The following is a 21,912-nucleotide window of genomic DNA, read 5'->3' as shown; positions in this document are numbered from 1 at the left end:
AAGACTTTTGTTTCTTCCTGGAAACGTCAATACCAGCAAATGAGGGATACGTGTATGGTTGATGGCATGTGTGGCTGTAGTTACGCATGCTCTGTATACTCCTGGGCCCGGAGTGGTGCAAGTTGTTTTTCTTTGAAGAAGTGTTTCAATTCACGGGATCGAGTGACTGTAGGAGGGTGGCCCAGTTTATGGTGTACACCTATAGTGTGGCACCTTATAGTGAGTCCAGGCAAGCCTTAATGATAGTGAATAGGTGTTCAGATAGCAGAAGCTCTATAGGGGTAGCCAGGGCGAGCAGCTAAAGCTTACCCAGAAGGAATGTAAAGCACTTGCAATACCACAGTAGTCAGAAAATAACTTAGTCACAAGAAAGAACCACACAAGGATACTTTATTACAGCACTACTACTAAACTAATATTTGTATATCTCCCTTTGGAGATATTAAATACAATTATACACCTCAATTAACCATCAGAAATAGCATAGAAATATAAAGGGCCCTATGGGAGGGCCAAACCATATACTAAAAAAGTGGAATGTGAAAGAGTGATTTAGGAAGCTGGCTGTAGGATTGGCTCTGTATATACTATTTCAAAGTAAGAAATAGTGTGCACAGAGTCCAAGGGTTCCCCTTAGAGGTAAGATAGTGGCAAAAGTAGATATTTTTAATGCTCTATTTTGTGGTAGTGTGGTCGAGCAGTAGGCTTATCAGAGGGTAGTGTTAAGCATTTGTTGTACACACACAGGCAATAAATGAGGAACACCCACTCAAAGACTTACTCCAGGCCAATAGGTTTTTATATTGAAAAATATATTTTCTTAGTTTATTTTAAGAACCACAGGTTCAAGATTTACAGTTAATACTTTAAATGTAAGATACTTCACTTAGATACTTTAGGAACTTTGAATGAAAACAATATCATGTACAGTCTGTAAAAATGGCAATAAGCTATTTTCAAAGTGGACACAGAGCAAAAATCAACAGTTCCTGGTGGAGGTAAGTAAAGGTTAGATTAGGAGGTAAGTAAAACACTTACAAGTCTCAGTCCTGGGGCATAGATGGCCCACCATTGGGGGTTCAAGGGAACCCCAAAGTTACCACACCAGCAGCTCAGGGCCGGTCAGGTGCAGAGGTCAAAGAGGTGCCCAAATCACATAGGCACCTATGGAAAACAGGGGTTCTCCGGTTCCAATCTGCCAGCAGGTAAGTACCCGCTTCCTTGGGTGGGGGCAGACCAGGGGGGTTTTGTAGAGCACTGGGGGGACACAAGTAGGCACACAAAACACACCCTCAGGGGCGGCCGGGTGCAGAGTGCAAACAGGCGTCGGGTTTCAGATAGGAATCAATGGGGAGACCCGGGGGTCACTTTAGCGGTGCAGGCAGGCAAAGGGGGGGCTTCTCGGGACAGCCACCACCTGCGCAAGGCAGAGGGTCGCCTGGGGGTCGCTCCTGCACTGAAGTTCGGTTCCTTCAGGTCCTGGGAACTGCCGGTGCAGTGCTGGTTCCAGGCGTCGGGTTCCTTGTTACAGGCAGTCGCGGTCAGGGGTAGCCTCTGGATTTCCTCTGCAGGCGTCGCTGTGGGGCCTCGGGGGTCAACTCTGGCTACTCACGGGCTCGCAGTCGCTGGGGAGTCCTCCCTGTAGTGTTAGTTTTCCGCAGGTTGAGCCGGGGGCGTCGGGTGCAGAGTGGAAAGTCTCACGCTTCCGGCGGGAAATGTGGGGTCTTTAAAGTTGCTTCTTTGTTGCAGAAAGTTGCAGTTTCTTGAACAGGGCCGCTGTTCTCGGGAGCTTCTTGGTCCTTTAGATGCAGGGCAGTCCTCTGAGGCTTCAGAGGTCGCTAGTCCCTGTTGGAGGCGTCGCTGTTGCAGTTTTCAAAGTAGGGAGACAGGCCGGTGGGGATGGGGCCAAATCAGTTGTTGTCTCCGTCTTCACTGCAGGGCTTCAGGTCAACAGTCCTCCTTCTTCTTTAGGTTGCAGGAATCTATCTTCCTCGGTTCTGGGGGCCCCTAAATACTGAATTATGGGGTGTGTTTAGGTCTGGGAGGGCAGTAGCCAATGTCTACTGTCCTTGATGGTGGCTACACCCTCTTTGTGCCTCATCCCTGTGGGGAGGGGGGCACATCCCTAATCCTATTGGGGGAATCCTCCTTCTACAAGATGGAGGATTTCTAAAAGTAAGAGTCACCTCAGCTCAGGACACCTTAGGGGCTGTCCTGACTGGGGGGTGGACTCCTTGTTTTTCTCATTATCTGCTCCAGCCTTGCCGCCAAAAGTGGGGGCAGTGGCTGGAGGGGCGGGCATCTCCACTAGCTGGGATGCCCTGTGGCGCTGTAACAAAGGGGGTGAGCCTTTGAGGCTCACCGCCAGGTGTTAGTTCCTGCAGGGGGAGGTGAGAAGCACCTCCACCCAGTACAGGCTTTGTTCCTGGCCACAGAGTGACAAAGGCACTCTCCCCATGTGGCCAGCAACATGCCTGGTGTGTGGCAGGCTGGCAAAAACTAGTCAGCCCACACTGGAAGTCGGGTATCCAGTGAGTGAGGGGTCCGCAGGGTGGCATAAGACATGCTGCAGCCCTTAGAGACCTTCGCTGGCATCAGGGCCCTTGGTACCAGGGGTACCAGTTACAAGGGACTTACCTGAGTGCCAGGGTTGTGCTAATTGTGGAGACAAAGGTACAGTTTAGGGAAAGAACACTGGTGCTGGGGCCTGGTTAGCAGGGTCCCAGCACACTTTCAAATCATGCCTTAGCATCAGCAAAGGCAAAAAGTTAGGGGGTAACAATGCCAAGGAGGCATTTTCTTACACTGGCTCTGCATATACTATATCAAAATGAGATAGTGTGCACAGAGTCCAATGGTCCCCCAGTAGCTAAAGTAGGTAATACTAATGCTCTCTTTCTTGGTATTGTGGTTGAGCAGCTAAGTTTATCAGAGGATAGTGTAGGGCATTTGTTGTACACAAACAAGAAAACACACTCAATGACTAACTCCAGGCCAATTGTTTTCAATATCAAAAATATATTTTGTTACTTTATTTCTAGAACCACAAGATTCAGTTTGCATGTAAGTACATTTGCAAGTAAGTAGCAAGTGTATGTATCAACACCACTTAGTTTCAGTTTGGCAAGTTATACGGTTTTCAAATGGCAAATATGTTTTAAAAGCCGACAGTGCAGTTTTCCAAGACAGTTCTGGGCGAGAAGAAAAGTTAGTATAGTTCCAAGGTAAATACAGGATTTACAGTTTCAGTCTCTGGGGATTAGGATGTCCATAGGTTGGGGTTCAAGTTAACCCAGGAACCCGCGACCAGCAACACGGGCCAGCCAGGTACAGAGGTCAAACTCGATGCAAGATTTAAAATGGGTTCCTATGGAGACTAGGGGCACTCTGAATCGGGCCTGCCTGCAGGTAAGTACCCGCGTCTTCGGTGAGCAGGCCTGGGGGGTTTAGGTGAGCACCAGTGGAGCAGCAGGGTGCCAACTTAGCGTCAGGCTCCCAATGCTTTCCAATAGGGGGACCGCAGGGGTCACAAATAGGCTGCAGGCTGCGTCCAGGGGGTTGGTTCGGAGAAACCACAGGCTGGACAGTGAGGATGGCTGCCTGCTGCACCAGATGTCTGGTTCCCCAGGGGCTGCGTGTGCAGGGTACCTTTTGGAGTCGGTTATCTTCGTCCAGATCCTTCAGAGTGGGTTCCTCAGGATTTAGTCTGCAAGCGTCATTGTGGGGGAACAACCCAGGGTGGACACTAGGTCAGAATCGCCAGGGGAGCAGCTCTGGTCCGTGGGCCGCCTGGACACAGGCTGTGGTCATGGGGTGCAGAGTGGGCAGGGCTTGCGGTTCTGGAGTCCTTTGTTGGAGTTTCTTTATGGACAGGTCCTCTGTCAACGAGAGCTCTTGGTCCTCTGGTGTGCAGGCTGTTCTCTTGAGGATTTTAAGAGGTCACTGGTCCAGCAGGATGCATTCCCTTTTTATAGCAAGGGCTTCAGAAGCTGGAGACAGGCTGGTAGGGCTGGAGCCAAAGAAGTTGATGTCATCAGTCTTCTCTGCTGGGGGTCAGTTTAGCAGTCCTTCTTTCTTCTGGTTGTCTTCTTGCGGTCGCCAGGAATCTGATGAGCTAGTTTCAGGGGAGCTCTTAAATCATGGATTTAGGGGCATTGCAGGGGTCAGAGGGCATTAGCTAATGGCTACTGTCCCTGAGAGTGACTATAACCTTCCAGTGCCCACTACCTTTGGGGAAATGCACAAAGATCTAATCCTATTGGTTCCTGTCCTCCAAACCAAGATGGAGGATTCTGCAGGGAGGGGGTCAATTCAGCTCTGGAAACCTTAGGGGTGGTCCCAGCTGAAGTGGTCAAACCTCCTTGTTTTTCCTAATTTTCCCACCGGACTTGCTGCCAAAAGTGGGGCTTTGCCTGGGGGAGCGGACATCTCCACTAGCTGGAGTGTCCTGGGGCACTGTAACAAGAGGCCTTAGCCTTTGAGGTTCAATGCCAGGTTACAGTTCCTGCAGAGAGGAGGTGTTAATCGCCTCCACCCAGTGCAGACTTTGTTTCTGGTCAAAGTGTCTCATCCCATGTGGTCAAAAACTCAACTGGAAGGGGTAGGCTGGCACAGAACGGTCAGTCCTGCACTAGACATTTGGCTAAAATACAGGGGGCATCTCTAAGATGCTGTCTCAGTGCATTTTTCAGTAAATTCAACAATGGCATCAGTTTGGGTTTATTGTGCTGAGAAGTTTGATACCAAACTTCCCAGACTTAAGTGAAGCTATTATGAAGGTGTGGAGTTTGTAATGACAAACTCCCAGTCCACGTACTTAATATGGCCACACCATGCCAAAAGCAGCACTTTCCTTCAAGTGACTTCAGTCAAGGTTAGTGTGGTCATTAGCTAGGGCAGTTAGGAACACCAGAGGTAAGTACAGTCAGTGACACCAGGAGCAAGTCAGTTACCCAACCAGTTGTCCTGTGGGCTAACACAGACGGTAGTGGTTCGAGTTTGAGGAATTCAGGACCCTTCCCAGTGGACCCCGTGGAAACCAGCGTACAAGAGGATGGATGGACAGTGCCCCTACCCCGGGATACCTAGACGACAGGAGTACCTATACCGGGGACCTGGATGCAGAGATGAGGGGACTCACTCTGAAGACTGTGGATGCCTCGGATTGTCCAGCGGCTGTCATGACCCATTGAGCAGGCCGGTGGAACCCAGGTTCGGATTCCGGACGTGGAGGACCTGCAAAGGAAGGGGACAGTATCCAGCACTCAAGGAGGTGCCCAGGTGGCGCAAGTGGCAACACCCACCGTCCTGAAGATGAAATTCCTACAAGTTAGTGGAAGAAGTCCAGCTGCAGGGTCCAGGAGGTCCCAGAAATTGCCTACGAGCTGTCCCTAGAGGGTCACCAAATTGCAGGATTAGTGATCAGGCATGTCACCAACAAGCACTGGCAAATGCAAACAGGAGCAGAGAAGGACTTTGCAAAGTTTTGGGGCCCAGCAAGGTCTAAGTGACTACTCAGAAGGGGGAGTCAGGGCTGGTCCTCCGCACACAAGAAGGCCAACAGAAGGCGATAGAGCCACTGCAGAACAGAAGTCCCACGTCACAAGAGCTGCAGGACTGAGGCTGATCTTCAGATTGCAGAGTGCTGGAGGCCGGGGCTTTATGGTGCCTGAAGATCTCCTGGAGGAAGTCAGCACGCCTTGGCAAGAGCAACAGTTGCGGTGAAAAATCTCCCAAGATGGTTGGAAGGTGAGCAGGACCCAGAGGAAAACACAGACCCACCACCTGTGAAGCAGAGCCTTTCGATGTGCGTGGAACAGCAGACCCCACCAGCCGGTCGACTTAATCTTGAGGTGCCTATGGATGCAGGGGAGTGACACTATCACTCCAAGGAAGATTGTTTTGTGCTTCCAGGTACAGATTCCTTGTGACCCTGGAAGATACACAGCCTTGGATGTTGCAGAATTCTTGAAGGATCCGGAGAAACAGTGTTGCATTGGGAGCCTTCCAACCAGAAGGAGACTTGTTTTGGTTCCACAGCAGACCAGCAGTGGTTCCAGAGGCCAGGAGCAGATGCCTTGCAGAGAGTTCCTTGGAGAGTCTTGCTCAATGACTCTGAGGACCCACCCACAGAGAGCCCTTAAGTAATACTTAAAGGGGGTTGGTCATTCTCTGAAGTGACCGACCTATCAGAGGGGGTCAGGGATGTCATCTAACTGGCCTAATCAGTCAGGTGCTCCCAGGGGCCTCTGCTCATCGTGTTTCCAAGATGGCAGAATAAAGTGAGTGGGCACCTGACAGAGCTTTGTGCAGTTTCGCGCCAGAGCTGGAATCAGGGGTTCCTGAACTGGAGTAAACCGGATAGTGCAAGGAGGGCACCAAATGTGCCCTTCAAAGCAGTCTGGTGGTGCTCACAGGCCACCCCAGCCTTTAGAAACCTAATACAGAGGGGGAGGTGGTCACATCTCTCCTTTGCAGGGAATCCTTTGTTCTGCCTCTCTGACTTGAGCCAGGCTCTCGAAAAGGAGGGCAGAACAGTGTCTGGTGTAAGCAGCAGCATGGCCCGACAGATCCCGTAAGGCTGCACAGGCAGAACCGAGGGATCCTCTTGGGAACCCACAGAGTACATGGTATCATGTAGCTAGCACTGGAATCCGTGTAGTTGCATGATTCCAACATGTTTGATACCAAACATGACTAGGTTCAGAGAAGTCATTATGTAGTAGGACCACTTGTTTTAACCAGTGCCTACTACATACCCTAAGCTGGCTTCCCCTCACAGAGTCCAGGAAATGGGGCCTGGGGTCTGTAGGGGCACTCGTCTCATGCAGTGGTACCCTTACCCTTACGGACATGCACCCTGCCCTTGGGCTGAATGGCTTTCTTGAGGGGTGATTTACTGTGTCTAAGTGCAGTGACCAGTATATAAGGCAAGCCTTCTATCTGTGGAGAAAGGGTGCATGTACCATCTCCTGTAGTACCCAGTCAGGCCCAGAAAAGCTCTGACCTGGGTCTGGGTAGTTGGAGCAAACCCAATCCGTGATGGTTTGGATTTTGCTCTGTGAGGGTAGAACTTGGCCTCCACCTACCAGGTGGTCCAAGTAAACAACTTTATGCTACCCTATCAGGGATTTTGTAGCCTTATTAGCGGGCCTGCCTTTTTCAAGGCCTCAAAGAAGGTGGACCTAAAGGCAGCAATATCATCTAGATATTCCGGACTAAAGTCTTCCAGGCCTGCTAGAACTTGATTCACCAACCTCTGGAATGTGGCAGGTGCATTTTTCAGACCGAAGGGCATCCCTGTGACATGATAATGCCCACCAGGAGTGGAAAATGCTTTTTTAGGCTTGGCAGCATCATTTAGCTTGATCTGTCAATAGCGCGCTTTTGGTCAAAAGTTACTTGGCTGAAGCCAGAGTATCAATCAGCTCATCTGCCCTAGAATTGCATGGACATCAGTCATAGTTACTGCATTGTGGCCTCTGTAGTCTAAACAAAACCTAATTTTCCACCCTGGGAGTGAGGTTTTGGCACAAGGACTACTGGAATAGCTCAAGTGCTATCTGGAGCCTCGATCACTCCCAAATCCAGCACCTTTTGGCCTTTTGCCCTGATGCAGTATTTGACATGGTCAGTCTGCCTGTAGATTTTACTCTTCACAGTCAGACTATCACCTGTGTCCACATCATGGGCACACCAGGTGGTTTGACTAGGGGTCAGGGAGAAAAGTTCAGAATACTGACTGAGAACGTATCTGTAATAAGCTTCTTGTTGTTCAGAGAGGCAGTCTGCAAAGACTACCCCCTCCACTGAACCATCAACAATGTTGTGAGAGAGAAGGTTAGGGAGAGGGTCACTCTGTGATTCCTGTCCATCAGTGGCCATGTGCAAGCTCATGTCAGCCCTGTTGTAGTAAGGCTTAAGACAGTTCCCATGAAGCACCTTCAAGGACTTCTGGGAGTGCCCAGGCCTATCAAATAGGTGACCATAATTTTTGTGCTCTACTATGGTGTGGGGGCCACTCCTCTTGTCTTGGAGTGCTCTTGGGGCCAAAGGCTTGAAGACCCACACTTTCTGTCCTGACTGGTAAACAGTAATTACAGCCTTTTGGTCATGCCACTGCTTTTGAAGTTCTTCGCTGGCCTGTAGGTTTTTGAAAGCTTTCTTTATGTACTCTGCCATGCGAGAGTGCAGGCCTAGTAAATAGTTAACTATGTCCTGTTTAGGGGGCTTGAGAAGTTGTTCCCAACCCTCCTTCACAAGAGCAAGTGGACCCCTAACTGGATGTCCAAACAGAAGTTCAAATGGACTATACCCACTCCCTTCTGTGGTACCAAAATGAAGGCAAGATAATAGGACATTCCATCTTCTCCTCAGTTTATCTGAGTCCCATAATCATACCTTTTAGGGTATTGTTGAATTTTTCAACTAACCCATTTCCTTGTGGTTGTTAAAGGGTGTTGAATGTATAGTTACACCAAATTCCTTCCACATTCCTTTGAGGTATCCAGACATGAAGTTTGCACATCTGTCTGATATAACCTCCTTATGAAATCCTACCCTGAAAAAGATACCCAGGAGGGCCTTGGCCACTGCAGGAGCTATAGTGGACCTAAGGGGAATAGCCTCTAGGTGCCTGGTGGCATGGTCCACCACCACCAGAATAAATCTGTTCCCAGATGCTGTAGAAGGGTCACGGGGACCAACAATGTCAATTTGTACCCTCTGGAAGGGTACCCTAAACACTAGAAGTGCAATTAAGGGGGCCTTTGTAGTGCCACTGGTCTTGTCACTGGCTCGGTAGGTGACACAGGAGCATCAAAACTCCCTGGTGTCGTCAGACATGTGGGACAAGTCTGTCCCAAGTTTTGTTTTGCCCAAGATGTCCTGCAACGGGAGTGTAATGAGCTACGGTCAATAAGAAATTACTAACGTCTGAGGTATGACCAGCGTCCTGGTAGCACCAGGCTTGGGGTCTCTAGCCTCAGAGTATAGAAACCCATTTTCCAAAGAGACCATGTGGGGTCCACTGACATCCCCAGCCTCCTCTGCAGCAGCTTGCTGCCTGAGGCCTTCAAGAGAGGGGAAGACTTCTGCGCCACTCAAGTCTTCCCTGGACTCCCTCCCCCCCCCCCCCCCCCCCCTCCCCCTCCTTCCCCTTTCCACCCAAGAGCTCACCTTTGTCAGCTCCCAGCTCCTCTGGTGCAAGTTCCTCACAAGGAATAAGATCTCCCTGAGAATACTGATCCTCACATGAGTCCTGGGCAGGAGGTAATTTCTTATCCTTCCTACCTCATCTTGGGAGCTGACTGGTCCATACTTTCAGGCTCCAGTGCTCCAGATTCTCCCTGTTTCCTAGCCTGTACTGTATTTGTCACAAATACATTGGCAGGGATACCCAGCATTTCTGCATGGGTCTGTAACTCCACTTCAGCCCAGGCTCAGCTCTCGAAATCATTGCCCATTACACAGTCTACAGGAACAGAAGAGGACACTACAATTCTATTAGGGCCAGTAACTCACATACGCGCACCCAGGTAAGGTTAACAACTGCCATGGGGGTGGTACGTAGTGATGTTCAGCATTGGTGACTTGGTAATAGTGATCAAATAAGATTGCTCAGGCGATACCAGTTTTTCAGTCACCATAGTGACACTGTCACCTGTGCCCCTGTAAGCTTTGGCCTTAAAACTATTTATGAGGGGGTACTGCCTGTATTTCCTCATATTAGGAGGCCAGGCAACCAGAGTGGCAAGGTCAATGCCACCCTCTGATACTAAGACAGCCTCAGTGGTCTCTGGCCAGGCCAGAGTCCAGTGCACTACCCAAGGTGAACCCAGATACACACTTGGTTGAAGTACTACCCCAAGTGCTATTGCTAGGGGCATTAGGAGGAGTGATAGAAGTACTCTGTGCTTTTCTTAGGGCACTTGCTATCACTTTCCCTATGGCCTTTTTCCCTACACAGGAAACGCCAAGGTTTCTTTTTGGAAGAGGATTTGGCCCTACACCCAAAAGAATTTTGTGGGCCTGACGAAGACTTTGTTCTTTTCATTTGACCTTTCCCCATCTTTCTCCTGGATCGTAAAATAACCTTTCTTCTTTTGGTCACCCATACTGAGTTTTGTTACTCACCCTGGTGCAGACCCATTTGTCTACCTTCTTTCCCAATTCTTGGGGAGAGGTCAGCTCGGAGTCCACCAGGTATTAATGCAGCTTTTCAGACACACAATTAAGGATGTGCTCTCTCATGATAAGATTGTAAGCCCTTCATAGCCTGCACATTACTACGATGTACCCAGCCTTCAAGAGCCTTAACTGTGAGCAGTCCACAAAATCTACCTATTCTTGAGAGGACTCCTGAGTTTCTCTGAACTGTAATCCTATACTCCTCAGTTGTGAAACCAAACCCATCAATCAGAGCCTCTTTCTAGACCTGGTGGTTATCTGCATCCTCCTCCCTCACAGTCAAAAGTTTGTGTCTGCCTTTGTCTGCAAAGGAGAGCAACATGATAGTTGCCCACTGCCTCTGAGGGACCTTCTGAACTTTACTGGCCCTCTCTAAAGCAGTGATCCACTTATGGATGTCACCCCCAGACTTGTAAGGAAGGACTATCCTGTTGAGATTCCTGGAACCAATGTGTCGTCCCTGACCCTGGACTGTCTTATGCTGCCACCATGGCGTTCTAACCCCAAAATCTTTCTTTGCCTTACCACCTCTAGGGCCTCTCTCTAAAGCCAGCTGCTGCTTTTTCAACTTGAGTTTGGCCTTTAAGTTTCAGCAAGGTGAACCGCCTATCTAGGGATCCCTCGTCTGAGCTAGACTGGGAGGTGCCAACAGCAAAAGCTGAGGCAAGGGATGATGACGAGGATACACTCCTCCTGGATACTGTTTTTACCAAACCGGGGGAGAAAAAGTGGGCCTACTACTACGACCCCCTCTTGTGCTACCATCACAGCTCTCTGCAGGTCCAATGTTCTCTCCAGAATCCTCCTGGTTCTCTCCAGTGAGGTAATAGGAAGTAACTGGTGGTACTTTTTTTTATTTTTTTATTTTTTTTAACACAGGGGGTTCAGCCTCCTCATCTAATTATCTTTACCTATCAGGATTCTGACGGTTTTCCTGACTAAGTAAATCAAGGAGAATAGTTTTGGTAGGGTTACTACCAGGTTTTGTTTCTAACTGAACACAGGGACCTAAGTTCTTTGTGCCTGAGCCTCCCGTACCTAGACTCCTGAGTCTGATCAATGTTCTCCACTAAAGACATGGTGTTAAAGTAGTGTATGTGATGCACCTACCTACTCTGTTCCTAAACTTTTGAAAGGCTTGGAGAAAGGGCTTTGCTAGACCCCTGACTATCCAGGCAAACGTTTAGAAGTTCCTGAAGTTACTGGTGTAGTATGTAACCAATAGATAGTGATCTTTCTTATGGAATTTACTGCTGACTAAGTGGTAAAGCAATGCAAGTGTCTTATCCCACCGCTGCACCACCAATGTAGGAAGCTGGCTCAGTTTATGGCATACACCTGTGGTGTGGCACCCTATACTGAGTCCAGGCATCCCTTAGTGATAGTGTTCAGCTGTTCAGATAGCAAAAGCTCTCTAGGGGTAACTGAGGCGAGCAGCTGAAGCTTTGCCAGGAGGAATGTAAAGCACTTGCAATACCACAGTAGTCAGACAGTAACTCACTCTAACTCACAAGAAATAACCACACGTGTTGTAAAAATACAAGACTCTTAAATACAGCACTACTACTCGACTAGAATTGGTATGTCCTCTTTTGGAGATATCTACACACAACAGCGAAGCATCCTAAACAACGCAGCCTAAGCCACGTTGATGTTTACCACGCAAGCGGAACAACACTTGCCTAAACCATAACTGACTTTTTCTCTCTAAACCACGCATGTGCCTAAACCACACATGTGTGTGGTTAAGACAGAGCAGTCTAGTTTTGCGGAGATATGAGCAGGAAGGTTTGGGAGAAGATGCAGTGAAGTAAGTGGGGCAGGGTTGGAGGGTAGTTTTAAGGGGTGTGGGTGGGTTTAGGGTGGATGGGGGTCGGGGTAGTTTATTTTTTAGGGGTGAGGGGTCGGGTTAGTTTATTTTTTAGGGCTTAGGGTGGGCGGGGTGCAGGGGAGTTTATTTTTTAGAGCACAGGGTGGGTAGGGGTCGGGATATTTCATTTTTTAGGGGTGGGGTCGGGGTAGTTTATTTTTTAAAAGCAGGGGAAGGCTTAAGGAAGGGTGGGAGAAGGGCGAAGAGGAGGAAGGATCGGGAGAGGGTGCAGTGAGGTAACTGGCGCTGTGACAGTTTGGGGGATAGTTTTTAGCGGTGGGGTTGGATTTTTACGGCTTAGGGTGTGTGGGGAGTTGGGGTAGTTTATTTTTTAGTGGTGGGGGTTCGGCGTAGTTTGTTTAGTGGGGAGGGGGTTTGATGTAGTATAGTAATTGGGGATGGGGAGGTTTTAGGGCTCAGAGGGATGGAGAGTGTCAGTGTAGTTTTCTTTTTTTTAGTGGTCGGGGGTGGGGTAGTTCATGTTTTTAGGGCTTAGGGTGGGGGGTCGGGTAGTTTAGTTGTTAGTGGTGGGGGTGATTTTAGGGTGGGTGGAGGGGTCGGGATATTTTTTTTTATGTAAACAGGGACGAGGTTTTTAGGGGTGGGGTAGTTTTGGGCCTCAGGGCGGGTAAGGAGGGTTGAGGTAGTTTTATAGGTAGAGGGGTGATTGTATAACACAGCCATGCATGCCATTTCCACATATTTCTTTACTAAGCATACTTTTTCAACAAAATTAGTTGTAAAGGCATGCATGGAAAAGTCATGGTTCTGGCTGTGTTGTTAGGGCATGCCCGGTTCCGGCATGTGTGGTTGTCATACAAGCACCCACAGTATATACACAATATAACCAATCGAAATAGCATAAAATGTTCAGGGCCTTATGGGGTTTCCAAACCATATACTAAGTAAGTGGAATGTGAAATAGTGAACCCAACCAAGGTAAGTGTGGTAGTTAGCTGGTGGTAGATGAAAACACCAGAGGTAAGTATGGTAAGTGTCCCCAGTGACCAGATGCAAAGTAGTTACCTACCCAGTCGTCCCATAGACTAACACAGGGAGTAGTAATTGGAGTTCGTGTGATTCATGACCCTTCCCAGTGTACCCAGAGGAAACCAACAGACGAGGAAGGTTGGAGAGTGCCCCCACCTAAGGATACCCAGAAGACAGGAGTACCTACACCATGGGACCCAGATGCAGAGGGGAGAAGGGACTCTCTCTGAAGTCAGTGGAAGCCTTAGATTGTCCAGCTGCTGTCACGACCCGTGGACCACGCTGGTGGGACCCAGGGGTGGATTCCGGATGTGGAGGACCTGAAAAGGAAGGGGAGAGAGTCCAGCATGCTTGGAGGTGACCAGGTGGTGCAGGTGTGCAATGCCCACCCTCCTAGAGTTGAAGTTCCTGCAAGTCAGTGGAGGAAGACGTCCAGTTGTGGGGTCCAGGAGCTGCAGAACATCCTAGGAGTCACCTACGAGCTGTCCCTCGACAGTTGCCAGATTGCAGGAGTGTCAGTAACCATCCAGGTCACCAACAAGCACTGGCAAATGCAAGCAGGAGCTGAAGAGGTATTTGAAGAATTTTGGGGATAAGCAAGATTCAGGAAACTCTACCCTTGAGGGGGGAAGTCAGCTCTGGCTATCAGCACGCAGGAAGGCCAGCAGAAGTTGTTGGAGCCCCCACGAGTGACCCACAGGCGATGCACAGACGGAGTCACAAGGAGTCCTCAGCAGCACAACAAAACAGAAGTCCCATGTTGCAGGACAGGTGCTGATCTTTGAGTTGCAGAGTGCTGGAGGCCGGGCTATCTTGGCGCCTGAAGACCTCCTGGAGGAAGTGTCAACAAGTCTTGGCAAGAGCAACAGTCCCGGTGCACGGGGTTTCCAGTCCAGTGGCAGGAGCTCAGTCTCCCAAGTCGGTCAGAAGTCAAGCAGGACCCAGAGGAAGCCACAGTCCCACCACCTGTGAAGCAGAGCCTTTCGATGTTCGTGGAACAGCAGACCCCACCAGCCAGTTAATGTTGTCTTGAGGTGCCTGCGGATGCAGGGGAGTGACTTCTACACTTTAAGGGAGATTACTTTGTGCTTCCAGGTACAGAGTCCTTGTGACCCTGGAGGATGCACAGCCTTGGTAGGTGCAGAGTTCTTGCAGGATCCCGAGAAACAATGTTGCAGTGGGAGCCTTCCCACTGGAAGCAGACGGGTTTCAGTTTTAGAGCAGACCAGCAACGGTTCCAGAGGCCAGGAGCAGAAGATGTCTTGCAGAGAGTTCTTTGGAGCGTCTTGCTCGACGAATCTGAGGACCCACCAATGGTGGAGCCCTTAAGTAAGCCTAAAGGGGGTTGGTCCCCCTCTTAGGTAAACACCTATCAGATGGGTCAGTGACGTCATCTACCTGGCCTAATAAGTCAGGTGCTCCCAGGGGCTTCTGCTCATCTTGATTCCAAGATGGCAGAATCAAGTGGCCACCTGGCAGAGCTCTGTGCACCTCGTTAGGGGAGGAGCTGGACAGGGGAGGGGACACTCCCTTGTCCTCCGTGCAATTTCCCGCCAGAGGAGGAACCAGGGGTTCTTGAACTGGTGCAAACCGGATTATGCAAGGAGGGCACCAGATGTTCCCTTCAAAGCAGTCCGGTGGCGCTCGGAGTCCACCCACCCCCAGCCCTTAGACACCTAATACACGGGGGACGTGGTCACACCTCTCCAGTGCAGGAAATCCTTTGATCTGCCTCTCTGGCCTGAGCCAAGCTTGCCAGCAGGAGGGCAAATCAGTGTCTGAGGTCAGCAGCATTGCGGGCTGGCAGCTAGACCCCGCAAGGCTGCACAGACAGAACTGGGGGATCCTCTAAGAAGCCCCCAGAGTATATGGTATCATGCAGCAGGCACTGGAATCGGTGTAGTTGCATGATTCTAACATGTTTGATACCAAACATGCCTATATTCAGAGAAGCCATTTTCTAGTTTGACCACTCTTGTTCAACAGTGTCTACTGCATACCTTAAGATGTCTTCCCCACATTTAGAATCTAGGAAATGGGGCCTCATGCAGGGGTACCCTCACACTTACGGACATGCACCCAGCCCTTGAATTAAAGGGCCTGCCAGAGGGGTGACTTGCAGTGTAAACAGCGGCGGCTCCTCCGTTAGGGCGGAGTAGTGTCGCCCCCCCCACCACCACCACCTGCTCCCACCTCCACCACCAGCTACAGAAGCTGCAAAACATTTAAAAAACGAAAGAACAATAAATCATGTTTATTATTGGCTAAAGGGTCGGGGTCACAGGGTTACAAGCAGTGAGGGGAGTGCACTGTGCAGTCCCCTCCCCTCAGTGCGCATGTTTGTTTGGCTGGCCGTCTCAGGCCAGCCAAACACATATGCTCAGTAGGCTCTCTGCAGCCCAGGAACACAGTTACCGGGGAGGAGGGAGCATGCACAGGCTCCCAGTCTGCCTGGGAGCGCCCTGGCAGGGTGCTCCCAGCCAATCCTGATGCTGCTCTCAGCAGTGTCCGGATTTGCTGCAGGGCAGGCTGGGAGTCTGTGCCTGCTTCCTGCGACGGGAGAAAGAGGCGCAGCGGATCTGGTAGTTTTTTTGTTTTTTTAGGTGTAAAATGTTTACCATCAACCACAATTAGAGGAGAGGGCACAGACATTGGGGTCCTGATCCGCAGGTTCCCAATGAACAACAGTCTAAACAAACTGACATCAGGCAAAAAGTGGCAGTAACTATGCTAGAAAGATGGCACTTTCCTACAAAGCGGATAAAACTGTCTTAGCTATAATGGCTGTCAGTGCGCAGGCAGTTTAACATTTCAGCATTTAATCAATATACACTGTTGTGTGGATTCTTTTCAGATCTTGGCTTGCCGTAACAGTCATCAGGCGTTTCCCTGGGAGGCTGGAGGGGTGGGGGCCGATTTTGTTACTGGGGTCCGGTTTTGTAATGGTGCTGTAATATCGGTCCCCAGTAACAAAAGCAGCAATCCAGCAAAATCTACTCACTCTCGCTGCCAGCCTCCATACGTGGGCTGGTCAGACAATATTGATAGGGCTGCTTTGGGTTCCCAGTTTAGCCCTGATTATTTTAATAACCCAAAGCAGGGTGAGTATTCAGTGTTGTTGGGCAGTGATTTTCAAAGGCATTTTTCTTACATATCTTGCCAATAAATATCAGCTTTACGGACATGTTTTTAAATATTGACATGATTCTCATGGATGGGCGGGGTGGGGTGGGGGGGGGGGGGGGGGGGGAGAGTGTCATCAGTATTGCTCGACATCTTCATTTAACCAATCATTGGTCAACTTCTAACCTCCAGGGCCTCTGGCCCTTTTGGGGATCAATGACCACTCATCTTCAACTTAATCTCCAAACCTGCCTCCACCAAACCTACAGAGGCTTTACTTCAGAAGAGGACATTAACCTTCAGGCAAGAACTGGCTTTCAAGCTGCTCCCAGTTCTCAAGCTCAAAAGGTGCAAGGACAGTGGTACCAGTCTCACTTCATTCCTTGCTTCTATTATTGTTCTCCTCTTCCCACACCACCACCACTACATCCTACATAATCACCTCCACATTCGCCAGTGTGTTCCCCACACTTTTCCTATATAGAATGTAGCCATTTACTTCCCACTGACCCTTATGATGCACTGTTTGATTCGGTGCCCACTGATGACCAAGAGGATGACTACAATGATCCCTCAGGAGATGCAGACTTGGATCACTATTCTGTAAAGGGCATGACCCCACAGGACACCACCGCCTTACTATGGGGCAATTCATAGAGCTTCCACCTTTCATAAGGTGGCTATGCATATTCCGCAGGAGGAAGAGGACTTTACTCCAGTATTGGAACTTTCATAGATTCACATGCTTGAATACTTCCCAGTCGTCGAGATGGGAGTCCTCGGTGGAATATACAACACAGGCCTAAAATGTACAGCTGCATTACATGCTTTAGGCCTTAATTCAACACCCTATCAGTCATTTTGTAAAATAGACCCAAACTCGAAATTGGACCAATCAGATTGCCTCACCCCATAGAACCTCCTGTGAGGAGCTACCTTCCCTCAGATTTTCCACTGCACGTCATGCTGAGGAGTCTCATTTGAGTTCTGCTCAAGACCTTTTCTCTCAGAAGCCTATTCTTAAAATTGGACATTTCTTTTCTTCTTTGGTGCTTCAAACTGGTTGCCATGTCAGAGACACCAATAAAAGGCCTTTTTAGATCCTGTGCCTCATGTCTAAAGAAAATATTATATGTGGATGATCCACATGAGGAATGCATTTACTGCTTATATCTCAGTCATAAGACCTAGGACTGCAAGATATGTAGAAAGTTTTCTATACAAACTTTGAAGGACAGAGAAGGTTGTCTCCTTTTGTGGCTTTAGAAAGGTAAGGCTGGTCACTCAGCCTCTGACGAGGGCAGTGCCTCTTCCTCTATCTCTGCTCCTAAAACCCCTTTCAAAAGAAAGCAGGAAGGTTCAGATGCTCAGGAGACACCCAAGAAAATTTCACAGACGTCAGCTTGGGGCTCTTTAAAAATCCACAGCAGTGCACAGAAGAAGCAGACTGGTATTCAGAAAGGGTCAGAATCCCTCAGAAAGTCCTTCAAAGAAACTATTTCTGAACCCTCTAAGCCACTTCTGAAGATTAAACACAAATTCAAAAAGACAAGTTCTGCACTATCAACGGCACCATCGTCGAAGGTGCTCTTATTGACAACTGTTTCGTCAGTGACACCTGTTACAGTCACAGTTTAATTGTCGACGTCGGCGGCCGCAGGACCCATCTCATCACCGGGACTCTACTCGTCAACGACCCTCCCGTTGACGATTGCTCTCAAGTCGACGCTCCCATCGGCGGTACCTCCTTTGACGTCCTCTTCAGTGACGCCTCTGTCGACAACACCTGCGTCAATGGTAATCTCGTCGTCGAGGACTTCCAGTGACTGCTCTCTCGCCGACGCCAATATTTCTGTCGACAGTCAAGATGATACCTACAAAAAGACAAAGACCATCTTTATTACCTCTGTACCAGTCTTCAGAACATACGCCTCTTAAGAGGATGTCAAAAACTCATTTGACACCGTCCGTCACATCACCAAGTAAGGTGTCAAGACTTTTGCCATCACGCTTTTTGGATGGCGATGATGATGAGGATTCATATGAAGACTGAGCAAATGGTGTGGCTAGGAGTCTGTCACAATTGCATGTGAAATGTCAGGAATACTCTGACTCATATTACGACCAACACCTCATCAACAACAGCAGGGAATGGTATGCTTGCCTTCTGGTCTGGTTTCGGACCTACAAGCCATGCTGGCGGATTATAAATAGCGCTTCCGTCCACAGCCTGCAGCAGGTCCTAACCCAGTGGTTACGCACCAAGTACTCCGGTACCCCTACCAGTTCTCCCTGCTGCTCCACAGGATCCTTCACAAGTTCCACAGGATCCTCAAGCCTGTGCTTCCTCAGATTAAGCGGCTGAAGAAGGGGAAGTACTTTCAGAACAGGATGAGTGTGACGATTATGTTTTACCCTTGCCTGCCACCCCATAGCCAACTTCTGTTCAGTCCCCTCCGGAAGATATTGGTTCTTTCCACAATTTATTGGAGAAATTGGTTGCACTGTTTGAGCTACAAATGCCAATCACACAGCAAGACTGCTTCTTGTATGATTTTAAAGATCCTCATAGGAAGGTGGTCAAGGCTATCCCTATTATAGATCATGTGTGGAATCAGGGATTAAAAATAATGCATAACCCTGCTACAGTGCCAGCGGTCTTGCCAAAGCTAGATAAAAAATATAAGGCAACAGATGTTGCCCCTGCTTGCCTTGGGGGACAGCCGAAACCGGACTCAGTGATTTCCCAAGTGGCACAACAACGTTCAAGAAACCCTTCGGCACCTCTATCTGCGCCTCCAGATAAGGATGGTAGGCGCCTTGATAACATCGGGAAAATATTCTATTCCATGTCTGCCATTGTGGTGCGCACTGCAAACTCCTTAGTCGCTCCTGGGAAGGTATGATAGGCAACTGTGGTCGGACATCGTTTACTCACTAGATGATCTTCCAGACTCTGGCAAGACTGAGGCGAGGAAGATTCTCAGCGCACATCTGCAGAAGTTATTGATTGGTGCGTTAGGCATTGATGCTGTGGGGTTTCGGCTTCTGCCCGGATTAGCAGTATTAAGGCGCCAGGGATGGATTAAGGCCACCAACTTTCGACCTGAGGTCCAAACTAAGATTCTAGACCTTCCTTATGATGGACAAGATCTTTTTGGCAAGCATGTGGACGACGCTCTCCAGGCAATCAAGGTGGACACAGATACTGCCAGATCATTTACCTCACTGCAATATAAACACACACCCTTTCACAGTGCTAGAGACAGAGGGCAGTATTCCTTTCGAGGTGGTTACCAATCATACAGGTACCCAACTTAGTCCTCTCATTTCCAATCCTCCAGACCCCAATATCATAAGAGACAACCACCGGCAGCAGCGTATAGCAGGCAAACCAAAGATTCCTCCCGCAGACAATGACAACCTCCAAGGGCCGGCTACCTCTCCTTCCTCTCTAAAACATCACCTGCAACGTTGGCGTCGGATAACAAAAGACAAGTGGGTTCTGGACATAATAAATTACGGTCATCTGCTAGAGTTTATATGTATGCCCCCTGAGACACCACCTTCCCGTGTACGTCAACAGCATCTCCATTTTCTCCTCCTGGAAATAGATGTCATGTTATCCAAAGGAGCGATAGAGGTTCTACCACATTCTCAAAAAGGGAGAAGTTTCTATTCCCACTTCTTCCTAATCAAAAAAAAATCTCATCTATGGAGACCCATCCTGGATCTAAGAGTGTTCAACAAATATCTGAAGAAGCAGTCCTTCCGCATGGTGACATTGAAGGACGTCTTACAGCTTCTCAACAGAGGAGATTTTATGGCTTCCTTAGACCTGCAGGATGGCTTATTCCACATACCCATTCACCCGAAGCACAGGAAATTCTTGAGGTTTATGGTAGCTAGCCGGCACTTTCAATTCAAAGTGCTACATTTCGGACTCCAGTCCGCTCCCCGGATTTTTACAAAGTGCCTAGCCCCTGTTTCAGCATATGTACAGCGCCACAGACATCAAATATTTCCATACCTGAACGACTGGTTACCGAAGGCCTCCGATATCCAGTAACTACGCTATTCTCTCAAGACGACCTTACGGCTTTTCAAACAATTAGGTCTCACTCTATTGAGAGAAATCCCGTCTTCAGCCTACCAGGAGAATAGTTTTCCTGGGCGCTATACTGGACACGACCCAAACAAGGGCGTATCCAGCAACGGAAAGACAACTCAAGCTTATCAAACTAGCAGGAGCAGTTCAGAAAAGAAAGTTTTTCAGTTCGACAGTTCAAGTCATTACTGGGGATGATGTCCTTGTGTATCAGTCTTATTCCCCACTGTCACCTTCGGATGCGTCCACTCCAGGAGGAGCTCGACAAGCAGTGGAAGCAGACACAAGGTTCCTTCGAGGATATCATACAGATAATGCGGATGTCTGCTTCCCTTGATTGGTGGATAACTCCGGTAAACATCTCCAGGGGCTTAAGATTCTTAGCTCAGATCCCTCCATTAATGATAACAACGGATGCTTCAATGGAAGGATTGGGGGGTGGGGGTGTCTACAAGACTTCCAAGTAAGTGGCAAGTGGCCCCCATCTCATGCTATGCCTCACATCAATCTCCTCAAGCTCAGAGCTGTGTACCTGGTGCTGCAGGCTTTCCTTCCAAGGATCCGGTGCTCATAGGTGCTTGGCCGAACAGACAATACGACCACCATGCACTACATCAACAAGCAAGGGGGGACTCGGTCACATCTGCTGTTTGCAACGTCTCAGAACGCAAACCGCCGGTTTTATGCAAGCTGGCATCACCAACTTAGGGTCATGGGGAAATGCCTTTTCGATAGCATGCTCAGGGATTTATGCTGTGACTCTTCCCCCGATACCTCTACTTCTATGAGTGATCAGCAAAGTCAAATTGGAGCCATGTCAGATATTCCTAATTGCTCCAGCCTGGTAACATCAACTGTGGTACACGGAGCTTCTGTTGCTGTCATAGTGTCCTCCCATCAGGATAACACTAATTCCAGAACTATTAACCATCAACCAGGGCCAAGTGAGACATCCGGATCCCAAATCTCTCAAATTATGTGCATGGCTCCTGAATTCATCCATTTAAATATTCCTAACGACTGCAAGACTGTTCTAGCTAAAGCGTGTGCAGATTGCACTAGTAAAACATACCAATTAAAATGTAAACGATTCTGCTTGTGGTGTGTCTCTAACGGCATTCACCCGCTTTTGTTCGCTCCAGAGCAAATTGTGCCTTATCTCCTTCATCTCGCATGCTCAGTTCTTACCCATGCATCTATCAAGGTTCACTTGGCAGGCATTTCTAGATATAGACGACCCTCTAAGGAGCCATCCCTCTGGTCTCATAGGCTCATCAAACAATTTATGAAAGGTCGTTTTTGGTCTTTTGCTCCAGTTAAAGCCCCACCTCCAGCTTGGCAGCTAAATACAGTCTTGGGTCAGCTGATGAAGGAGCCATTTGAACCCATTCATAAAGCGGACATCAAATACCTCACCTGGAAGGTAGCGCTTCTCTTAACTTTAACATCTGCTCACAGAATCTGCAAAATACAAGCATTTACCATCCAAGAACCTTTTCTGAAATTTGCTGGAGATAGTCATCCTGCGCACTAACCCTAAGTTTATTCCTAAGGTTCCATCAGACTTTCATATTAATGAGCCAGTGGTGCTAAAGACTTTCTTTCCGCAACCTCAAACTGGAGTAGAAGGATC

General features: G+C 48.9%; 1 protein-coding gene across 9 annotated transcripts in view; it reads left to right on the top strand.

The window, feature by feature from the left end:
* Positions 1–21,912, top strand: part of TNRC6B (trinucleotide repeat containing adaptor 6B) — a 1,322,553-nt gene that overhangs the window by 1,235,276 nt on the left and 65,365 nt on the right. The gene's annotated exons all lie outside the window — the stretch shown is intronic.

The sequence above is a fragment of the Pleurodeles waltl genome, chromosome 4_2 (genome assembly GCF_031143425.1).
Source record: "Pleurodeles waltl isolate 20211129_DDA chromosome 4_2, aPleWal1.hap1.20221129, whole genome shotgun sequence".
Taxonomy (NCBI): domain Eukaryota; kingdom Metazoa; phylum Chordata; class Amphibia; order Caudata; family Salamandridae; genus Pleurodeles; species Pleurodeles waltl.
This window is presented reverse-complemented; position numbering and strand designations above follow the sequence as displayed.